The sequence below is a fragment of the Peromyscus maniculatus genome, chromosome 11 (genome assembly GCF_049852395.1).
Source record: "Peromyscus maniculatus bairdii isolate BWxNUB_F1_BW_parent chromosome 11, HU_Pman_BW_mat_3.1, whole genome shotgun sequence".
In the NCBI taxonomy this organism is placed as follows: domain Eukaryota; kingdom Metazoa; phylum Chordata; class Mammalia; order Rodentia; family Cricetidae; genus Peromyscus; species Peromyscus maniculatus.
In genome coordinates this window covers 46,937,146-46,951,221 of record NC_134862.1, presented here as the reverse complement: position 1 = coordinate 46,951,221, position 14,076 = coordinate 46,937,146, and the positions used below count along the sequence as shown (strand labels likewise).

General features: G+C 42.4%; 1 pseudogene; it reads left to right on the top strand.

Annotated features, from left to right (window-relative positions):
* Positions 1–1,684: 1,684 nt before the first annotated feature.
* On the top strand, positions 1,685–1,774 carry LOC121821494 (U6 spliceosomal RNA; annotated as a pseudogene).
* Positions 1,775–14,076: the final 12,302 nt, after the last annotated feature.

Below are 14,076 nucleotides of genomic sequence, written 5' to 3'. Positions count from 1 at the left end.
AGGGCTGCTGCTTCCTGGCTTGCTCATCCTGGCTTGCTCAGCCTACATTCTTAATAGAACCCAGGACCACCAGCCCAGGGACGGCACTACCCACAACGGACTGGACCCTCCTCCACCAATCACTAATTAAGAAAATGCCCTGAGCCAGATCTTATAGAGGCATTTTTCTAAATTGAGATCCCCTCCTTTCAGATAACTCTAGCTGTGTCAAGCTGACATAAAACTATCCCACGCATTTAGATAATTTGGAAAGCGTCGGTCAGTCTGGAACTAGAGCTGTGATGCCTAGTAAATGCACAGTGATGCTTTCCTCGGCCTTACTCCCACCTCCAGAAAAATACACCCTGTCTAACAACAACTTGCATAGGTTGTTCGTGTCCTTGATCCCCTGGCCCCAAAATATGGCCTAGGCCACACCCCTGAAAATGGTGTTGATTCTGTTTGGGCACCTGGGAGTTTGACATTGCAAGTGAGAAACTGCAGCTCAGCTTTGGAGTGTGACTAGAACTCTGCTACGGAGCCTGGAGAGCCAGCTCTGTGCTAGCAGTGAAGACACAGAAAAGGGTCACCGAGAAGAAAGGGAAAAGCAGACAGAAGGATGAGTCAGCAGCTCGACGCCTCCCTTCCCTCAGGATACAGGACTGAAGAGGCTGCTGTGTGTGTCTCAAACACACGTTGATGTCAGGACCGGAGGAATGAAGAGGGAAAGTCTTGCCTGAGGCTAACAGTCAATACAATATATACAAAAAACCAACAGACAAATATGATATTCCACCTAAATGCCAAAAATAAATGGAAGAATGGGAGAGAGAGAAAGACTCCAGAAAGGTGAGAAGCCATTTTGGATGAAGTATTCAAGATGTCACTGAGAATAAGACATTCAGACAAGCCCTGAGGCGGGTGGCACAGCGAAGCTCCTGAGGCGGGTATGAGGGAGGCAGCTCAGTGAGCATCTTGACAGGGGATATTCCGGGACTTTGGAGAAATGCTGGACTCATCTGAGAGAGCTGCCTCGGGCACATTTGTGGTACTGACGGAATGCTCACCATCATTGCCTTTGGCAAGCAGGCATCAATCACCCATTGCTTGAATACTATAGGGATTAGCAGCTGCAGGAAGGGGTTATTTGGCTATGGTAGCATATGCCCACAATCCCAACATTCAGGAAGCTGAGGCAGGAGGATCTCAAAGAGGCTACCCTAGGCTAGTCAGTGAGAGGTCAAGAGGAAAAGGGAAAGTCTGAAGCGCTGTGGACTAGGGCATAGATCTCACACTTGGCACAAAGAACATTTAAATTTGCTTCCATGTCAAAGTTCAGAGCGGTGCAGAGCATGAGAAAAACATGCTACTGCCACTCAAGCTTGGCATGCACTCAGAAGAAGGCACTCTGGGAGAAAGACCAATCAGTTAACACATGGCAGTGGTTGTTTAGGGTGTTTGCCAGAAAGAGATTACCATGTGTAAAGACATCCTTGTGTGTTGCTGATAATGGTTCGTGCATGAATTACATGTTACCTAAATAAAATGTATTTAAAGAAGAGCTGTCAGTACGAATGTGGAATCAGACTATACGTGACTTCATCATTTATATAAAATGACATTACAATAAATTACAGAAGTGCCAGCTGAATTTCCACTGGGTGAAAGAATAAAGCATGACCTTGAGTTTCTAGAAAGGGGGCTCCTGCTCACCTCAGCAGCACATACACTAAAATTGGAAAAACAAAGAGAAGATTAGCATGGCCCACGAATTCATAAAGTCTTTCATATTTTTTTAAAAAAGAAAGAAATGGGGAACAAGCAAGTTAGAGGAAAGCAGATCATGAGAAAAGTAATGAATCATTTGGACTAGTGTTTCTCAACCTTCCCAATGCTACGACCCTTTAATACAGTTCCTCGTGTTGTGATGACCCCCGACGATAAAATCATTTTTGTTGCTACTTCATGACTGTAATTTTGCTGCTGTTATGAATCTTACTGTAAACGTCTGATATGCAGGATATCTGCTATATGACCCCTGTGAAAGGGTCGTTTGTCGTCCCCCCCCTCACACACACACACCAGGAGTTGTGTCGCGGCTTGAGAACTGATTTAGACAGAGATGGGGGAGGGATTGGGAGGCCCCCTAAATCTGAAGCGCTGGAGCAAAGGCCAGCAGCTGGGTAGCCAGATAATGCCCAGACTGTGCTGAAGACGGGAAGAGTTCTTTTTGTCCTGGGTGCCTGCCAGCCAACTTTCAGGCAGTACCGGGAACAAGTAGTGTGTCTGGAGCGCCATGCAGTGGACTAGGTATGTTGAATGCTTCAGGCTTCACCGTGTGCCAGTTTAACATGCACCATGTTATGCTTCGTTTGAGGGAAGTTGCACTATTTGGGTTTTGCTGGTTGTTGTTTTTGAGGTACTAGGATCACCCTCTGGGGCCTCAGGCACACAAATCCATTGCCATTGAGCTATATCCCCAGCCCCCTACATGTTGCTTTCTAAGAGTTAACTCATAGAAGCTTTATTTCCCATGCTTCTTTTAAATGTATCAATTAGCAAGGGTCAGAAGATCTCTCCTTGACCAGGGCATCAAAGCAGATGCTTTGGGTCCAACTATCATTGTGTTGATCACAAGGTCAATATGAACCACTGATAAAGCTCTCACATCCTGATTTGGCTTCAAATCATCTCAAGGTCAGAACTATGTGTCTGTGAAGAGTTACAACAAACAAGAAAAACAGACATTCCAGCAGAGGCAACTCCAGCTGAGGGCTGCAGACCGCAGAATTTGGGAGAAGGCAGAGGCACTGACCACGATGCCGCTGATCACAGTCCAGCACTGACTCCAGCATGGCATCTTCCAATGAAGCTGTCCTAGCCCATTCCCCTCACATCCCAGGCTCTATCAGAGTGACCCACCTGCAGATGCCTCACTCAGGATTTCAAAGGATTCCCAGCTCTGGTTGGTCTTCATGCCCTTATCCTTTTAAGTGTAAATCCACAAAGGATACCTTTTGAGATATGGCTCAGTAGACTTTCATCTAGAAATGTTAATGTTATATTTGCAGTACAAATATATGTAACGCATGCCTGTTGCAACACTATTCATTAGTTGTAAATCAAAATTCCATAAGCACCTCATCAATAATGGATTTGTTCCTCAAATAAGGGTTTCATCCATACACTAGAATACAATATAGCTATGAGAAGGATCGGTGTTAATATATATCCCTATATGGCAAGATAACATATATAAGTGAAATAAGAAGTATATTATTATTTTTTAAAGATTTATTTATTTATTATGTATATAGCATGTATGACTGCAGGCCAGAAGAGGGCACCAGATATTATTACAGATGGTTGTGAGCCACCATGTGATTGCTGGGAATTGAACTCAGGACCTCTGGAAGAGCAGTCAGTGCTCTTAAACTCTGAGCCATCTCTCCAGCCCCAAGAAGTATATTATTATCCTTACATTATTTTAATTATACATGCATATGTGTCTAAATGGGAAGGAAATATATTTAATTATGTCAGCATTGAAATGATATACATAAAATGCTTAGAAGGTGATTTTTTAGAGGCACTATAATAGGAAACTTCTCTTAAATCATTTTAGTAATTTTAAAATTTATTTTAAGTTTGAAACCGCAATGATTTTAAGTCAGATAATACAAGTATAGGAACATCATCCTGATGATGTAAGAGTGTATATGTTGACCAAATGGACCAGCACATGTGTAACTAGAATCCTTGAGTGAAAAGAGAAACTAGTGAAGCAGAAAAAAAATGTTCTGAGAAAACAATAACTAAGAATTTTCTTCAGTTATTGGCAGGCATTAAGATGCAGATGTGGGGCTGGAGAGATGGCTCAGTGGTTAAGAGCCCTGACTGCTCTTCCAGAGGACCTGGGTTCAATTCCCAGCACCCACATAGCAGCAGCTCATAACTGTCTGTAAGTCCAGTTTTAGGGTATCTGACACCTTCACACAGACATACATGCCAGCAAAACAATAAATAAATAAATAAATAAATAAATAAATAAATAAATAAATAAATAAATAAATAAATAAATAATTTTTTAAAAAGATACGGATATACAAAGTAAAACATGGAGTAACTATGAGACACTGTCCATTCCACAGAGCATGCTCAAAGGCTGAAAACCAAGAGGAAGGAACTGTCACGACCGCGCTGGAGGAGGGAGATGTGCATAGAAAATATGTAGACAGAGGCTGTATTAGATGTACAGGGAAATAAAGGGAATCACTGCACAAGCCTCAGAACCAGTGCAGCAACAAGTAATGTTTTTAAAGTGCTGGGATAAAACCTGTGATAAAATCTGAATTCTCTGCATAGCCAAAATATTTTTTCAGTAATCAAGTAGAAATATAAACTGTCTCGCTTAATGTAGTGCTGCACACCTGTAATCCTAGCACTTGGGAGGCTGAGCCAGAACAATTGTTGATGTAGTTCAAGGCCAGCCTTGGAAACACAGTGAGACAACATCCCCCCCCCCCAAAAAAAAAAAAAAAAAAAAAAAACTCTCTCAAAGAAAGTGAAAACTGAGTTTATTGCCAGGGATACACATTGTAAGGAAAGCATTAGAAAGAGTGCTAGATACAAAATAAAGAGAAGTAAAACATCTTATTTTTAATTTCTTAAAAGACAACTACCTATAAAAGTTAAAATATGACCACATGCTGTGACTAAACAAATGCACATTCATAAAATGTATAGGCATGGCAAAGGAGGGAGAGGGGGATTTGCAAGGTGTGTTGTACCTTCCTCACACTGTCCCTCAAGCGGTATGGACTTTATCTTACGTGAAGATAGGCTTCAGTGGCTCAAGCTCCATAGACTGAGATAGCAAGATGGTTCAGTAGGTAAGGCCACCTGCTGCCAAGCCTTGAATCCCACGCCAGAGTCCACAAGGTAGGAGAGAGCTGACTTCTGTAAATTGTCCTCTTGACCTCCATAGGCACTGGTGCCCAGACACCATGTCCACATAATTAGATGGATAGATACATAGATAGATAGATAGATAGATAGATAGATAGATAGATAGATAGATAGACAGACAGACAGACAGACAGACAGACAGACAGACAGATAGATAGATAGATAGATAGATAGATAGACAGATAATGTAATAACAGATTTTTTAAAGAAATGAAGATTACATTGTATCATCAAAAGAAAGAGAGAAAGGAAGGAAGAAAGGAAGAGCTCTGCAAATAGACTGACAGCCAAGACAGATCCACTCTCCTGTACTTGCATAGCTTCAGAAATTTGCACTGATCTACTCTGTGCATTGACTCCACTGTCTGCCTTCCTGGGAGAAAGCAGTACTAATATGACAGAGTTCTCCTGAACATTTGATACTCAGAACAACCCTGCTTTGTACTGTATTATTTAATAGCTACTGTGGTCAACGATTCCTATTTCAAAATGATATTTTAATTTCATGAGAGCTTAATCACATGCACAATTTGAACTGAAGTCTTCATAAATCCAATTATTCAAGCACTGCTCATAGGACACACATGACCATATAGATCTACGTTTTACATATGCAAACACATGTGAACTTGGGTGCTTGAACCAGTAAGTGGCAGTGACTTTCCATTTTCTATCTCTCTGGATTTTCTGATTCTGTTTTATTTTTGAAATACCTCTATTATAACGAACTCACAAATGAAAACATCCCATAGCGATATCCAGGTAGTCGCTCAAACACATACTTGCTCAGTCCCAAACTATGCACAAGAGACATGGACAAATTTGGTTCATACAAAAATGTGGGTATGCTTTCGATTCATTTTACTATGGAGAAAACTAAAATGTCTTAAACAAAAGCCCACAGTTGGCAGCATGGGACGTGGACCCAGGACTGACGGCAAAGGAGAAAGAGAGAAAAGTGAGTGTGGAAATGTAAATGACCATTCTCATGCTGGAACAGCAGACCATGGGTCCATCAGAAACCACAGAACTATCTACATGCTAGCATGTGTAAATTAAGGAGAAGCTGGATCCAAGTGGAATAACAAGACTAAATGAACACGCCATTGTCAGGATGCACAAAGCCCTGTATTTCCTGACAGAGGTGGGAAGAGGGGAATGCACAGCCTCGGCCTAGTCAAGGGAGAACATCAGGTAAACCCAGGTCCCAGTGCTCTGTGTAGTAACTCACCAGCCCTTTTCAAAGGTCATTGCTACAGGTGTAACCTGAGACACCCCCCACCTCAGGTCAAGGCCTACCCACAAACCTGACACTCTCATAAGGATACAGTAGAAACATCAAGGAGAGGGTGTAGAGCAATGTTTTAAATCTCTGGAAGCAGAGCCCGAGACACCCCAGTCTCCTCCTTTCTTCCCATCAGGCCATGTGCTAAGTCATTTCATCATCACAATGCTGCCTTGCCACGATCCTAAAAACAATGGGTCAAAGGTCAAAGATCCTAAAAGCAATGGGCCAACCGATCAAAGGTCAAAACTGTGAGACAAAATTAACCTTTTCTCTTTATAAGTTTGTAATCTCTTGTATTTATTACAGCAATGAAAGGCTGACGGACACAGTCATGAAGCGTGAGGAAAGCCTATCACAAACTGTGGCCACCGAGAAGCCTGCTCACTATTGTACAGCAGTAATTTCACTGTGAGAGAACCCCTGGCTTGTGTTTTGGAACAGAAAAGGAAAATAGAAAAACTGGCAAGATCTGAATGAAGACTATTGTTAGTAGTATTATGTTAATGATGATTTTACCAAATCAATGTATGATGTTTAGAGATGTTAGTGTGGAAATATGTAAGCATCTACACAGTGCACGCTTTCGACAACAGTTTTTTAAAAGATTTACTATTCATTTTATGTGAATGGATGCTTTGTCTGCAATTATATCTGTGCACCCACATGTGTCCACTGCCCACAGAGGATAAAAGATGGCATTAGGAGCCGGCCAGGCAGTAGTGGCACAAGCCTTTAATCCCAGCACTCAGGAGGCAGAGCCAGGCGGGTCTCTGTGAGTTTGAGGCCAGCCTGGTCTACAGAGCAAGTTCCAGAACAGGCTCCAAAGCTACACAGAGAAGCTCTGTCTCAAAAAAAAAAAAAAAAAAAAAAAAAAAAGATGGCAGTAGAACCCTGGAACTGGAGTTACAGATGGTGGTGAACCACCAGGTGGGTGCTGGAAATCGAGCGGGGTCCTCTGCACGAGCAGCGGGTCCTCCTAACTGAGCGGAGCCATCTCTCCAGCCAGCCCCCCAACACTACTTTTTGCAAGCATTCTACAATACTAAAATGTCTTTGAAATAAAAATGAAAAGCATCCACTCAGAATCTCTGCTCAGTTTGAGTCCCATGCTCACCAGGTTTCCACACTGGGATTTGCTCACCAGGTTTCCATACTGGAATTTGCTCACCAGGTTTCCATACCAGGATTTGCTCACCAGGTTTCCATACCGGGATTTGCTCACCAGGTTTCCATACCGGGATAGGCATGCTCACCACCTTTCTGTACTGTCACAGACGTCATGGAGACCCAGGTGCTTGTTCTAAGCAAAGCTCGTCTGATTAAGTGATTTCTGACATTTTCCCTTTTAAGAATAAAGGAAGTATTTCCATTTCAAATGAATTGGTACAACAGGCAAATTCAGAGATCAATATTGATCCTCTTACACACACACACACACACACACACACACACACACACACACTGGAAACCACCTATGCCTCAGAAGAGACCTAGGGGAATCTTCCAAGAGTTTCCTAAAATTGGGCTTTTCTAATGGCATAAGTGCTTTGAGCACGACTTCTCTGTGTGCCTGTTCAAAGGGCTTTTTGTCTATTGCATTAAGGAATGGAGAGCATGCTCGATTCCTTTGAAAGTCACAGTGCACTTTTACAGCACAGCTTTCGGCTCCAGTGGAGGCTCACAGGTCTGAGAAATACAGAGTCCCTCAGAGACGACACAAGGGAATGACTAGCATATTATCCTCTACCTACCTGTACTTACACAATAACACACACAAGTCCCAGGCTTCAGCTTCTTATAAACATCTGTGATAATTTGACAGTATGCCTGGACACTGTTATGACTGTTAACATTACTCTATTTCAGTGGACAAGCACTCCAGGCGTCTTATTATTGCAGAAATGCTCCTTAAAACTTTAATTTTGTTGTTGTCTTTTGTCCTTTTTGTTTTGTTCTGTTTTGTCTTGTCCTTGTTTGCTTTGTTTTGTTTCTTGAGACAGAATCCTATATGACCCTGGGCTGGTCTTGAACACATGGATTCCAGTGGCCCTCTCTCCGCAGCCACCCCAAGTGCTGAGCTTCCTGGTGTGTGCTACCACACTGAGTGTTCAACATTTTGATGAAGTCATGGCTATAAACTTCTACGCCGACCCTGTCACATCTGTTTTGAACACATAAGTAGGGGTCTTACATTTCTTGGTATTCAAAAGCTACACCTCGATTACATGGTACTAAGAAGGATTTTATTATAAATTCAATTCTAACTGTATTCAACTCAAGATTCAACTCTGTTTCGCTTCCCACATTGTTGGTTTGACTTCTGCCTCCATCGGGGCCTCTGCTCCCTGAGGTGGGATACGCTTGACAGTCTTTCATCACAAAATGGCTCAGTCAACATTGTGAGTGCTTTTTGTGAATGACTTGCCTTCAACAAATACCCAACTCAAATACTTAATGGTTTATTTGAAATAAATGACCACTATTTGATTATCAGAAAACTTTTGGAGTCATTTATATATTTTGAAAAAAAATTAAAGGTATTTATTTCTAATACAGAAAATGTCTTTTCACCTGGACCACCGCCGTTACGCCAACTTCAAGTTTCAACTCCGCTACATCAACCCTATGGAAATAACTTCCAAATTTGGTGACACCATCTATTTAACAACCAAGTCCACTTCTTGCCTCCACATTTTCTAATGAGATCCTAAAGTGTTTCGTAGAGATATAGTGGAACAATCTGCTATTTGGAGAGCAGCTTATTCAGCAACAAGCCGGCCTACACTACCCCTTAGACATGCATTTACTGTGTAGAAAAATGGGCCTCCCAAGCCACAAGTTCCAGTGGGAGCTTTGAGATACAGCAATAATCCCTTGCTTTCAAACAGAATTGTATGTGAAGTTGTTATTAGGAAATAAAAGCAAACGAATGGAATTAGCCCAAATGTGTAGAGACCTTGGAAACATGTGAGTGGAGGCCCTTAGAGAGATGGCGCTCATATGCATGTCGACAGTGCATTCCTGAAAGTTTTTAAAGACTGTTACTGTCTTAGCTGAACTTGGATTTTCTCCTCTTAATACAATAGCAAAGTCAGGCGTCAGCAGGCCTGCAGACTAGACTTAGGGATCCTGCTGGGAGTATATTTACAGCCATGTCTCCCCTGTGCTCCCCTTTATCTCTCCTTCTGCCCTGGGCTTCCATCAGTCAGTCAGCTAAGGTCAGACTCACCTCAATGGCTCAGCACACCAGTCTTGTTTCCATTACATTTGGAGGTAGAAAATCTGAATCTTCCCAGTGCTGACCTTATTGTTTTCCAAGCTATTGATTATGGCTATCAAGTCCCAACAGTTCACTGGGGTCAGTCTCTAGGAAAAGAAAAGAGGCAGGAACCAGAGCCACATTCCTCTCCCTCTCCCGACGGCACTGACTTCCCCATTAGTTAGATTTGGGTGTAATTAGAATGAATCACTGCAGGACACAGCTCCTGTCTATTCTAGACTGCCACTCCTGATTCACCTAGATTTTTGGCCATTCATCAGAGCACACATCTGGTATGTAATGAGGAATGAACGGAGTGGAAAGGGGAGGTCAGTGAGACACGAATGGGCCCTGGCTAGGAATGATTATGGAGTCACTGACACGCAAATAAATGGCATGTATCACAATCCACAACTCTCACGGAGTGTAAATCTCACACTTGACATACCCTTTGGCAAGAGATAGACTTTATGAATCTTTTTCCCATCACTAGCGCAGTTTTGTACAAGGATACCCTGTCCTGACATAATTCTCAACCTCAGATGCTTTCTTATCTATCAGAAATACGGGTTTACTGTAATTTTAGACCTTCAAGATAGTAATCATTTAATTGTCATCTTTTTTGCATTGTGGGTATTTTTTCCTCCCCTGGACTACTTTCTTTGCTACCTGTGACTCCTTTCATGATGTTTTTATTATTCATTGTTGTTCATAAAGCCCTTTATTTTATTAATTGTTGCTAGGTATGGTCAGGTGATTTACATAACAATCTCCTCAACAAAGCTGAGAGAGAGCAGAGATGTGGCCTCCATTCCTAGAGGAGAAGACTGAGACAAATTGAGAGGGAGGGATTTGCCCATGGCCAGGTGACAGACATCACACCTGAACCCAGAAACTAAGTCTCTGTCTGGGCTACCTGCTCGGTATCCATGCACAGCAAAGGAGTACATGACCTGCAACTACCCAGAGGCCAGTGCTGCCACTGGGGTGGATGGCTCACTCCTCTAATCCCACAGTAAATTAGAGGAATAACATGAACCCAAATAATATCTAGACAATGACATAACTACAATAAAACACCTAATAGTTATCACCTGTCATGGCCCACACGCTATTTGAAATACTCGGCCGACCTTATGTAATACAAACCCCAGCACTCACCAGGAACTCATTGCCCTCTTTACAGCTAAGAAAAGCAAAACATGGGGAACTACAGTCACGTGGCCAGGGCCTGCCTGCTCTGACAGAACACATCTGAGATGCAAGTCAAGCCGGAAAGCGCCACAGGCATGCAGAGGGAAAGTGGATCGTATAGACACCTGTGCCCCTTGAGCTGAGAAAAATCAGGAGTGCCTGCTTCATGGCATAGACGGCGCTTGATCTCGGTGTGGGAGTCTGAAGAGTTGGTAGGGTGAGCAAAAGCATTCATGTAGGGAAATGCAGGCAAATACCGAAGCGTCTGAAGGCAACTGATGAGCTACACAATTAAGAAAGGCTAGGCTACGCAGACGTCTGTGTGTGGGGTGGCCTTGAACTGTTGCTTGTAAGCAGCGTAGTCGCCAGTGCACCACAGAGTCTAACTTGTGGCTCGCCTGTCACCACAGAGGCAGAGGCACTTCTGAAAGCACTTCTAGTACATTCCCATGCTAGACCCTGTCTCTAATACACGTGGCAGTGTGCTGCCTATCCAGTGTCTTCAGGACGCTGTCAGGCTGGGCAGGCTTGGTGGTGCGTCTGGGAGGACTGTGCTAAGGTGGAAGCCTGAACATGTGAGCACCAAGGTCACGTGAGCCAGCAAGTAGAGAAGGTAACCAGGACTCTTGACGGTGAAAGGGAAGGTGACCAGAACACATGCCTAAAAATGTGCATTGCAGATACGTAATCATCGCCAAATTTTCAAGAATAAATGGACAATTATCAAAATATACTTCTGTTTTATATTGACTCTTGATTGTTGTGTGGGATTGCTTGCATTTAGTAAAAGCCTTAGCAAATTGCTCTTAGACTTTCAAAGTAAATCTATCTGCCAGGTACTAAGATATTCAAGTAATTATGTGGCAACTCATGGTTCAGACAAAAGAAACTCCAGAAAGGAAAAAAAGCATTTAATATTTACTGTAAGTGTTTTCTGATTAGATATAGAGTTTTGCATAATTTTTTCCATGTATTACTTCACTCAGCCTTAACCAGACACTTCTCTTTGTAATGAACTATGACGGACACACAGACTTGTGACTTCTCAGGATGCTGAAAATGAGTGATAGCCAAGTGCTCAGCCCTAAACAAGACACTTACACCACCCCTTCTAAGGCTAAGGGACCGCTGGGGAAGGTGAGCAAAAGAATGTTAAGAGCTAAAAGGTATTGAGAAGGGCTACAAAATGCAGTCTTCCCAGCATGCCACAGCCAGTGCTGTCCAGCAGCTATAGTATCCTGCACTGGCACATCATCAATCATGACTGTCAGGGAAAGACTCACAAGACTATACTCACCTTCCTGAACACCGGCTAATGGATCCTGGCGGAGAAGAATCAGTCCAAGTCTTCCCTTATGTATCCCCAAGTGAGCCCAGCAGGTTCCAAGAGATAATTCAAAACCCGTGTTTCTACAACCATGGTTATAAGGATGGCCCTGGTTATGCTCAGTGGGTGACAAAGTAAAACACAGACATGAACGCGTGAGGATGCCTTGTAAGGAGGAGGTGGGTTAACTGTGGGAGTGACATGGAAGAAGGGGGGCGGGGGCTGGTGGTGGCGGTGGCAGCAGCGGTGGCAAAAATAATCAGAAAGTATTGCATACAGGTGTGAAATAGCCAAAAGAGAAAATTAATAAAAATTATTTTTATTGATTATGCTTTGAGACCACTCAGAAAGCTTTGAAAGTCCACCCAGATCATCTGCTCAATCTGACTCAAATTCCACGCTGGGCTGCAGAAGTTCCCCATATTCCCCCTCAGGGGATGTACAATCAAAACCGATGGACACCGATCTACTCTACGGCCGTGACTTCTTTCATAAGACCTTTACAATATGATCTCACTACTCCAGTTAACTCAGCCTGACATTAGTCTTCGAAACCATGTAAAGATAGCTGACTATATACCAACGATGGTTAACAAGGATGGGGCAACTGAGTCATGAAATGAAAGGCCGCCATTCTTTAATAAAATGTGACTGCAGATACTAAAAGTTAGTTCCATAATTGGGGATTTTTTTTAGAAAACAGATGTTGGCAGGCGTCATGGGTGATGTTACTGACTACAGTGACATTCCCCCTTCAGGGTACAGGCAGTCCTTTCTGGCATGCTTTGTCTTTCCTGGAAGATGTTCCACACATGAGAAAAAGCGGCACAGAACTGGAGTTCGGAGTGAGACTCTGAAGTCAGACATTCTGAGATCGAATTGGACTACGCCCTTCTCATAGCTGTGGAATTACTGGCACCACTTTCCTAATAATAATAATAATAATAATAATAATAATAATATGCAAAAGGAGCTAATTAAGAGATTCACCTGAGTTAATATGAATGAAAGCACTTCAGACAGTGCCTAGCCCATAGGAAGGGTTACATGTGTGTGCTGATATTATGAACCATGAAACTTAGGAAGAATTGAATGCTAGAAAAAAATGTTTTTCTCTGACAAGACTTTTTTCTCTCAATGATGCATCAGTTTACCAACAAGGGTTTAGTTAATATGCAAAGGTCATTCATACAGTTAATTCTTGGCTTTAGAAAGTATATGAAAAAAATCAATAAATATGCAATTAAAAAGAAAAGGAATTAGAGTTTTCATATTTATGTTGCCATCTCTCTTTGGAGCCTTCTTGATACAGGCTCATTGGTACTGTAATCAATAAAAGACAGGATTTGAAGATCACTCCTCCCAAGAAATGGGAAGCAAGCAGGGGAAAGGTCATTTAAGTTTTCTACAGTACAAAAGACAGTTAAAGTCTAATGAAATATTTAGTTGCATGAAAGCGATTCTAAAATTGCTTTAGTTATAACAAGCTGAAGGTTTTCTCTTTGGTGTGGGACAAGTTCCCATCCCATCTGCATTCACATGGTTTATATTGTCCTTACCTAATGAGATAGAGAATATCTCCTAAACATTGATGCATCCGGGGTGCGCTTCACTCAGCATGAAGGTCTGAGACATCAAGGGTACCTTGAGCATCCTCAGATTCCAACAGCCGGTCAGACAAATTAGCACCTTCTCAACCAAGGGGAAAATTGAGCTGCACATTTCTCCCTGGCAAGGGAAAAAGAATGGAGGCGAAAATCGCTCTAGTTAACACTTCCTCTGTGAAGACAAGTTCGGAAAGCCGCATCATCACTGCCGGCTCTCGCTGACCTCCTGATTTGTAATTCATTGGTTTTAAATGATCCTTGACAGCCAGGATCTTCTGTCAACACCTATGTGCTTACGGCAGAGGGTGGACACTGTCTGTTTCTCCCCATGTGTAGTTGACCAGCTAGTCTTAAAGAATAAGATGAAAATCAATAATAATCTGTAAATCAGATAGCTTCATATGTTATACAGGGTAGAGTTTTAAAAAAATCATTCCAACACTCTATTTTCTTA